Below are 10,962 nucleotides of genomic sequence, written 5' to 3' on the forward strand. Positions count from 1 at the left end.
TAACTGAGCATCACCGGGCATGTCGTTAGCTTGTAAGCTAAAGCAGTAGCAGTCTTCACGTCCATAAACTGTATATGATTTAAAACAGTACAATTTCATGAAATAAATAACTAAATAAAAATAAATGAATGTTGGATGTGTTATTTACTTTACCTGTGATGCTGCTTCCCCTGAGTTACCCGCGGTGTCCATCGGTGCACTGCTGTTGTCAGCCATCCTCGGCTTCGGCGCATCACTCAGGGTTCGATTACTTTCCCCTGTGACCTGCCTGTGACCTGCTGTGACGTCATTTCAACACTTTTTCTACTCGTACCCACAAACTTGAATTCGTGTTCACAGTGAAGACTTCGTAGTCGTAGAAATTAGAGTTGTATTCACAAGACTTTGCACTCACAGCTTTTAGATTCATACTCACATAAAAACAATCCTAACCCGAACAATTTCTCAGACTCATGTGTATGACAGCAGAATTTTGGGTACAACTTTTTTATTTACATACAAATGTTTATCATTACGAGTACGAATGGTTAGAATCATGGACACATCTTTTTGGAAGCTCTCTTACTCCATAGGCATCACTTCTCCGCGATGGAGGGCAGCTGTTTAACCAGCCAGCCTGTTTATACGTCACTGAGGAAATACACAGCGGGCCACTATGGGTGGAAATAAAGTAGATCTGCCATATAAAAAAGGAACACTGATTTGTAGTAGAGCTTGGCACCAGCACTGCTAATGCTTAAATGTCTGTGAGTGTGTGTCCATTTGGATGAGTTATTTATGTGGGGAGGTTGGAATAATCTACAGTTAAATTAAAAATGAGTTCTTAAGATGTATTAATAAAATGCCGACAATGCCACCTAGGTTAAAAGAGCCTAGGACTCTAATTTTAAAAAGGCAACACAGGTTCTTATTTAAAATCAGGGTTGAGCAGAGTTAAACACAAATCCAAATAACAGTTAAATACAAGATTTATTGTAATAAAAGTGATAAAATAAAATAAAACCCCCAGCACAAAGTCTCTTCCGGCAGTCCAATTGTCCTTTGTACTGCTCTACTCTAAAACCGAAGGTGGCAGACCCCAGGCCTTGAAGGTGACGACGGGCAAGCAGTGATTTGTCTGTTGGAGACACAAAAGAGAGGGAAAATCCCGGGGTAAGTAGGCAGACTAAAATTGTCTAAAATGCTAGTTAAAACCCTGATTAAAATGGTTTAAAATAGACAGAAAGGGTACTTAGCTCAGCTGCAAGAGGGGTGCATCGTGATTACACCCCTCTGCTTCTCCTCAACTGCGGCCGATGAGCTCCCTTCGCCTGCTGGTCACCCTCCGGTCCCGCGGTCCACCACTCGTTGTAAGGAGTTGTAAGGCCAACGGACACAGGCTGCTGCGCTTCAGGCGTGTGGTTGTTCGCCTGCGGTGGTCTCCTCTCGCCGTCCGGCTCTCCACCGGGGTCCCCTGCCTTCTTTCTCCCTCCTGCACGCTGCTTTCCTGCTGCTTAAAACAGGAATGTAAGCCTAGCCCCCGCGCTCGCCACCACCTGTGGCTCGTTGAGCTGATTGCTGCCGGGGACGAGTCCGTGTGCAGTTCAATGTCAGTTCGGACAATAAAACTCTGCGTGCAGTGCAACATAAACTCCAACTGAAATAATCAAAATACTGCAAACAAGGTAACACAGTAAAACAAACAAATTAACACAGCATGCAAATACGCAAAATAATAACAAAACATGCAACCTCCTACGAACTGACCTCGTCACATCTACATTAATGTGAATCCTCCCAGTTTCCAGCATTTATTATGTGCTCCAGATATCCTGTGAGCACCAAACTCACATTAAACCAGATCAAAAGGTTAATTGAGGGTGACATCATAGCTTGTTAGAGCGATATAAAGATGTAATAAGATTGTCTGCCGATATTTTACACCACAACTTAGGCCTGGACTACACGTATATGGATATTTTTTTAAGCGGATATTTTCGTCCTCGTTTAAAAAAAAAACTCTGTCCACACCACAGAAATATCTCTGTCCATACGAAGAGGCAAAACTGAAAACGATCGCCTCTGAAGCCTGCAGTGCCATGCCCGGCCGATATGTGGCGATTAGCAAAATGTAAAATACCACAGAAGAAGAACGTTATGAGCATGCGCAGTCAAACGCCGGCAGTTAGGGTGAGAAGTTATGGCGAAGAAACGAGTGATGCCCTGGACATGCGAAAGTTTAATTTCCACTCCTCATCAACCACGCCCCCTGCCACGAAATTGTCCCACCATTTGCTGGTCCGACCCGGCCCAAAACCGGCGTTTCTGGCGGATTTTAAACCGTGGACGCTTGGGCTATCCAGTAATATTGGGCGCAGCAGACGCCTTTGCGTACCGCTGGAGTGCAGTTGATGCAACAACGTTACGTTCATGTGTAGAGCTGAGATGAGACCTAAAAGTGCAAAGCACACATAGATAGCCCGGTACATGTTGGTCATTGTTGTTGGCAACCGTTTTGCTTCAATGCGCATGTGCGAACGGCTTGTTGCTAGGCGCTTGACGTCATCGCGTCAACACCAGCTCCGTTTAACATCGCTACACGGATCCACTCAATCGGATATTTTTTTATTTCTCCACTTTTTTATCCGTTTAAAAATATCTCCGTTTATGTGGGTGAAATCGCCGTGTTCGTGTGGTTGAGAGGCCCAATTGGACAAAAAAATGTGCGTTTAGGAATATATCGTATTCGTGTAGTCCAGGCATTAATCCCTGATTGTAGCTTCTAAACCGTGTGTTGTCACCCTGCGCAGCTGCGGCTCTGGAAGTCAACACTTATTACTTCCTTCACTGGGGATCAGGAGAAACCCCGTCTCCAAGATATTACAATTGCATACTATTAATGAGAAATGGCAAATACAGTGTGTTTTGAAGAAAATGAACTGTATAACTGAATCCATGGTAATGTTATACTTCCTATTTACATCCCATAAAAGCACCGCAGGGACAAGTGTATTATCCCACTGAGCTCTCTTCCTCTCCTCCCTGGGATGGTGTGGGCAGTAACTGTCTCAAACTCTGCTGCTCTTAATCCAAAGCCTGTACTTCCTTGTCATCGGTAAATATGTGTTTCAGCAATAAGGTGCCAAAATAACAGATTAAAAACAAAAATATTGTGTAGTTTGAAGGAGCTACTGGCCACCGTCACCGCTGTTATCAGGGTCAGGGTTTTCCTGAATAAATAATAACTGGAAATGCCAATCTGCATATTATAATTGAATATTAATAGGATTTTTGACTCGATGGTGATTCTAGAGGAAAGTCAATAAGGGGCCACCAAAACATGAAGATAGTCCCTTGGCAAACATGTACATCCACCGCAAGTAACATGGAAATATGGCCATTAGCTTCCATGATACCTGTACATGGACCATAGTGTCCAGGAGTCAAATGGAAACCTTGACACGACCTTCGAACAGGTTACCAGAATCATCAGGTATTCTCCTCTGGGGACCATGAATATTTACACTGGACTTTATGGCAACAGACAGACGGATGGTATTAATGACTGAGAGACAATCCTGAAGTGCTCTTTTTTCATTCTTTACACAACTACCTTTTTTTCATGTAAAGAACTAAGTGCAGCTATGAATGTCTTCCTGGAGAGACTTTCTGAAAGAGTGCTCCTTTATCCCCAATTCAATCTCGCTTCGTCCCTCTCTACAAAGGCTTTTCACTCTGCCTTCAAGTGTGGCCATTCACAGCAGCTATATACACTTGTTCCTTTAGACGTGCTGTCTCAAGCATTTTCCTGCCTTAATGGCCATTCCAGCACGGCAGCAGCAAAATAGGATAATATAACAAATACTTTTATTTTTCACGTAGTTTCACAGAGGTAGATAGAATGTGCCTCCTGAACAGAGATACATTTACTTACAATGGCATACCACATAAATACATTTTTACAGAATACATAGTGTGTTATTGTAATTAGTGAGTTATGGGATTTGGCTCTTCTATCTTATAGATGTTCAGACTGAGTTCACTCTCATATAAGACTACTGCCAGGCACTGTGTAATGCTATTCACATCCACTTACCAACACAGACTAAAACTGCAAATTGTTGTTTAAGGAAACAAGACATAAAGTCAGCTAGTCCACCTGTTCCTAGTCTTTCTGCGAAGCTAAGCTAAGCTAACATGCATGAAGCTTCACAATACAGACATATGAGAATGAACTCTCTGCCAGAAAGCAAATTAAGTGCATTTTCTCAAAAATATTAAACCAAATCTTTACCATAAATCAAATCATCTTTTCAATCTATTTTCTTCCATTTTGCACATTTAACTGCATGGATTGGTGTGTAAGCACACAGCACTAATGCGACTGAATCCAGCGTGACACTGATGTAGGACTAAAGATGTTCCCACGACAAAGTAATGTTATAGCCGGACTTTCCCAATCATTTTTATGTGTAATGAAGTGAGACATTTTAATAGCCTTTAATAATAATAATATTAATACTAGTAATAATAATAATAGCCTTTCAATGAGTAATCTGAATCCGCAAAGTAACTAAAGCTGACAAATACATGTAGTGGAGTGGAAGTACAAGGTAGTAGAATATGAAAGTACTGAAGTACCTCAGCATTGCAGTAGTGGTTAATTTAAATTGTGACATTAATATTTTATTTTTGCCATCAGTTGTTGTGGTTTGTATCAGTTATGAAAAAAGCCTATCGGTCAATCCCTAAATGAAACCAGACAAAAAGGATACATTTAAAAAGAGCCTTTACAGTCGCTCTCTCTCTGTGCGACAGGAAAGGCTGCAGATATGAAAAAAAAAAGGAGACAGGAGTTGAGAGGAGTTGTTTTTAGTGAGACAAACTCTCATGTGTCATGAGGACAGTATAAAAAGGGGTCACAGGGGTCACAAAATTAGAATAACTGAATAAATCCACTGGAATAAATCATCAGAATCATTACAATGAGTTAATTAAGTGGCCTTCTGGTTCGACACTATCTTTTGAAAATGTGTTTCTGTCTGAATTATTATTCTGGTTGTCAAATGAGCCTCCATCACTGAAGAGACCTTTAACACTGTGGACTAACTGAATGCTTCTCAGAGAGTAGGAGGTAAAAAAGAAAAAAAAGATTAGAAAAAAAGATTCTTGTTGCTGATTCTAAATGGAAGATCAGAGACTTGTCACAGCGTATGGATGCATTCAACTTCTGGCATCTATTCAATGCTATGTGTTATTTCTTTTCTCTCCAGCATTAATCATCGCCAAACACCAATTTAGCTCCAAAGAATCTGTTTGCCTCTTTTAGCTTACGTGCTTTTTGGCCCATTTCCATTTTTCTCCCACCTCAACCACCTCCATCCATCAGCTTCCCTATTATTTGTTCTTGTTGTATGCAGTAGATCCAGTACGCACATATTTCTATGGGGTAAGTACTGCGTGAGGTTAAAAGGACATCCTGTTTGTCAGCCATAAATCCTATATATTACTTAGCTCTGAATATAGCACAGTTGTTGGTGGGCCCATTTGTTGCTGTTGCTTCAACTGAGGAATAATTCTTGTTCATGTACAACGTGATTTTTCTGAAGTGTTAATCTGGCTAGCTAATACCAACGAAAAAGCAGCTACGGGGCCACGGTTATCTTGCCACTTTCCAAGGAAATCCTTATGTCTGATTTGCGAATAAATGTTGAGAAATCTGCTTATAAAAATAAAAATTGCTTCAACTTCTTCGTCAGTATCAAAGTAAGCAGCGGTAGTTATCTGTAAGACTGAACAGGAACTGCTAATAGCTAATTAACTCCAGCAAGGAAATTATGTTTTCCCCTGTGTTGGTTTGTCAGCAGGATTACGCAAAAATTACTTAACGGATTTCCACTAAACTTGGATGGAGGATGGGTGTTATCTGCCTGCACCCTGCAATCTCTCCAACATCAGTAACGTTACCCTAATGTCCGCCCACAGTTCAAAGCTTAAGAGCGATATTGCGATGTGACTTCCCAACTTTATTGTCCAGCTGAGGCTGGAAAATCAACAGTCAACAAAGGCTGCAATCACCTGATTATGCTCTGTCTCTGAATCATGTGATTTTTTTACAATCAAGAAAATGTCCTACCTCAACACGAAGTCAGACCCTGTCCACTTGACCACCATGGGAACCTTTTTTTAAAAAAATGTATAGACAAATAATTTAATAATTATTATAATTTTCCAATTCAAGAAAGTCGCAGTTTGTCATAAAATGAATTAAATATAAGACTGTAAAATACGTCATTATAAAGATTATACAGCCAGTCACAATAGCGTCACGTTGAACGTTCACCAAAACCCGTAACTTAAATCTTGTGAAGCTGGTCCTGTATATGAGCAGCTCTCCTTTGACAAAACTATAGTTGTCAACATGGCCAGTTTTATTGTGATTTTCATTGTTTTTATTACATTTTCTGTGACGAGGTGGTGGCCATGTTGGTGCTGGTGACGTGAGTTGAGCGAGACGATCTTTAGTCTTTCAGAATAAAGGTATGAGGTCCACTCGAAGGGGCGTGACTTCGGCTTTCTACTGGATGCTATTCTGGTTTAGCATAAATTTACCGTCGTCTTTCTCACGCTTTGCATTTTTGGGCCCATAAAGTCCTTCTCCAGCCAAGCCAGTTAAGAGCTGCGTTTTTTTCCGAGACTCCCTCTGGCCAAGCCAGCTGATGTCCTGTGGGCTCCTCAAGCACATGAATAGACCTTTCTAATGTTATTGGACTGAATTAATCAAATTTTGATAATAAAAAGAACCATTTCTGTATGTCTGTGATGTTCAGTTGGAAGTGTCAGAAAATTCAGATTTTAAAATGAGTTTCCAAAGTCCTGTTTTTGTGTATCACCATGTTCCTCCTGTCTGTCAGACACAGAGGCTAACTAATTAACCTCTTTCCTCAGTGTTTTACACCTCTAAATGTTCTGTCAATCAAGAAGTTGTTGAGTTGAAAAGCTGAGTGTTCCTCTAGTCCTCATTTTAATACGACTGTCCTCATCTCCAAATTGACTTTTTCCTAATGTATTAAACTTCCTGCTACACTAATGATGCCCGTCTCATTTTCCCACATGTCCAGGTACATTACTGCCAAAATGTTATGGCGGACCCAATCACGGTCCCTTTCCACAGCCTGTCTGCTTCCCAAATGTACTTCTTACATTTTATTAATGCATGTAGTTTGGTTTGTTTTGGACACTTATCACAGAAATGTTAAGCTTTTATCATCTGCCAAAAAAGCAGTCTGTCCAAGCAATTAGCTTAGTCCTGGAAGGTTTGATCTTCCTAATCGAGTTGGCAGCCAGACGGTTATGCTTATTTCAAACAAGGCATGCAGCAGCACAGTATGTGCCAGAGCTGGTAATTCAGCCACAACTTTAATCAAGGATTTCTCAGATTTTTTATTAGAAGTATTTGTTGTGTCTGTCATCACGCTGACAAGATTCTCAGTGATTTATCTGGGGCTGAGTTTTTCCATCTATCTTTTACTGGAGGTCTGTGCCACCGGAATACAAAGGTTTCTATTTTTCTTTCATTCATTCATATTTTGTATTATTTGAGTCATGTTACCATAAAGGACCACAGCAAAGACTATCGTTTGTCCTCATTAAATATTTCTAGAAGCTTGGTAACACAGTGACTACTTAGACGACTGGTTAGTTACGCTTACTGTAAGCTAACATGCTAGTTAGATGTGAACCTGCCAACACTGGACAAGCTGGATGGCTGGATGTCTCTGTTGTATGGAAGTTTGATCTCTGACAGAGGAAGTAAAACACAACCAGACAGCAGCACACAGCTCGGGTCTGGACTGTCGGGGCTGCAACAGAGTAGCTACGCAATGCAGCGGAGTGAAACCTATTAGATCGGACGGACTGAACACGGATCTGGTGGTATTTGGGGGTCACGGTCCACATACATGCAACCGACACATCGGCATGGATATTAAGAAAGACAACGACTAGAGGGCGCCGCTCAAAGTGAAATCAGTCTCAGAAACGTGCAGAAATACGGACAAGATGAACAAGTATGGACAGGATGCTCCATGACATATTCTTCAGAAAGCTTGTGAGCACTGTTATTCCTGTGTCCAGAGTGGATGTCTAAAGACTGCACCTTCCTTTCTGCACCCTGCACATATTTAAGCAAACTGCACATGCTGCAATAAAAGCAATTAAAACCCTAAAGCATTAATTAACTTAGTCGACATATATTGTGAGTGAACCACAGACTAATGAAAACAAATCTGCAGCAAACACTGATGACAGCAACCTCAAATGTTTCTCAGATCATTATAAAGCAGCCCATATATCAACGCAGCTTTAATTTAATCCCATATGAACCATAAACACAAGAACATGAGCCAGGTGTCAGGTACCTGTCCAGGTTTGGATCAAGGAACTGACAGAAACAGTCTTTACATTGACTGGACGTGCTGAGACGTAAAGTAAATGGACACCCAGTTATGGGGCCTTGTTTCTCTTGTGTTAGTTTTTATGGTCTGGACTCGGGCCAAAGGGTTCATAAGCAAAGGCTTCCTTTAAGTGCCTCCATGCTTATAATAAACCAGGAGAAGAGGCCGAGCATGCCCCTTCACCATAAAAAATGTCCCGACATTTATCATTGGTTTCAATTTGAGACTTCTACAACCAGAGGGCAATTTTATTGGGCATCTTACACGAGGTAGAATAATCTTTACTGGTGCAAAAGCAGCAGTCTGTCAAAACTTCTGACATGGGCCATTTGAATGTCATTAAAATAATGGAGATGTTCCGGTTAAATTTATAATTGATGACCTCCCCTTTTACAAACTGTATGATCCAAACATCCTCTTTCAGTCAGCTGAGTTCAATCTTTGCTCGTGTTTATGAGTGAAGTAGTCAATGTTGAAAAGTAAAAGTAAGAGACTTAATTAGAGATTTAATATGTCAAATAGGTCGCACACAGTTACTTCTGGAGACTGTTCTATGAAGCCAGTTCAAAAAAACCAGAGATATGTTTCTGTTATCCAGCTTCACTAACCCTCACAGTCGCGATCGTGCCAAGCGGTCACGCAAAACTGCTTGTCAACTTGATAAATCAACCCAGGTTTTCCACATATAGCCACGAGCATGCTTACATGTGGAGGTGTTTGCAGTACAAACTAATCTCAAACACGGAGAAGTCAACAAGTAGTCGAGCACAATACTTCATGAAAAACAGATATGTATTAGGCAAAAGGATGTGCAGAGCCAGCACGTATTTTGAAAAAACCCTACCTGTACAACCAGACCTCCTGAGGTGGGACTCCTCAATTAATCCTGGGCCATAAAAAAGATTTTTATTTTGTGATTTATCCAACCTGGATGAGTCAGAATCCAACTTGCTGATAGCCATTAAGAAATAGCCAAACTTCTTGCTCCTGGTCTTGTTTGCTTATGAAGGTCGATTGGAACTGTTTTATAACCAGTTAAAAGCTCCTTGTAGTACATTTCAACGAAATCTTCCTTATCATATCAAAACATTTTTTAAATTTTTTTTTTAATTAAAGGGACTTGGGGCAGTATCATGAAATAAGACTCAATGGTGACACGACGGCCGTTGTGGCCGTTAGGGTAACTGCAGCCATCAGACAATGCAGTCTTGATGCAGTCTGAAAGACACAGTTGAAAGCAAAGACGGCATATAATATCGTCTCTGATACAGGATTGCTGTGTGTAAGCGGCTAATGTTACTACACAGACACAAACAAACCGTTAGCCTACAGCCAGCTGCTAACGTCACCTTGGGCTTTCAGTCCCATATATAAAGGGACATATTTCTAACTATTCGCTTTCTGTAACTATTCAGTGTTACACATCAGTGGATTAAGTTACATGTTTGCAGCTAACGCTACTTTGCACGTTAGGTCACTCCGAGTCCTTGGTGATCTCATATGACTTTCAAATCAAGCATGACCTGTGCCATCTGCACATCAGGAGCAATTCTGGGCTTCAGTACCTTGCTCAAGGATACTTTGACACGTTGCACAGTTCTGCCCAGGGTAGCCGGGATTCAAACCAGCGACCTTCTGATCGCTAGTTACCTGCTCTACCCACTGAGCTACAGCCACCCCTACAAATGAAAATGACTGGAGTTAATGATTATTGAAATGGAAGTTTAATTTATGTTATGCAGTGCTGGAGCCCCAGGAGACACTTACATGTGGTTTAGTGGGTTGTGAGTATTTATACTATATAACATATATCCGCTAATATTAAACTGAAAGAAATCTAAACTACGATAACTCTTTTTAGGATTACTTAAGATTAATTATACATACATATGCAGGCGTCTTAAATAGGTGACGATTCAAATAGTTGGCTAATATGGTAAATTGGTGTAGTTTGAGAGAAGCAGTTTTACAAACAGACCATATACCCGCCCCTACGGAGCACTCAAAAAAAGTGCAAAGGAACGCACCCAAGGCGGCATCCGTCATTTGATTGGTCCATACTGTAGCTGTCCCCTATTGGCTGGTGAAACACAATATTTTGAGCGCAGGGAGGGACAGCCTTGAGTCTGAGCAGACTCCTCAACCGGAGAGGAGGTGCTTGTTCTGAGTGCATGCACATTAGATTTGAGCGCGCAGACTTTAGATCTGAGCGAGCACAGGACATGTTTGAATGCGAGCGAAATTTTTGTGTGCAAGAAGAAGATGCGTGAGCACAAGCATGTGATTTTTGAGTTCAAGCACACATTTTGAAAGAAAGCAGCAAACATCTCAGTGCAAGCACAAAATGTGAGCATGAGGAGAATAAATCTGAGCAGGAGAAGGAGCTGTGTCACTGAAAAGGAATGAATCGGATTCACTCTAGTCTACGTGTTAAGCCCAATTTTTACTACTGCGTAAAGTGCTGTACACGGACGGGGAGAGCCCTCTCCGTCGCCGGAGAGCCTTGTCAGAGGCCCTCTCCGTACTC

The sequence above is a fragment of the Pagrus major genome, chromosome 12 (assembly GCF_040436345.1).
Source record: "Pagrus major chromosome 12, Pma_NU_1.0".
NCBI lineage: Eukaryota > Metazoa > Chordata > Actinopteri > Spariformes > Sparidae > Pagrus > Pagrus major.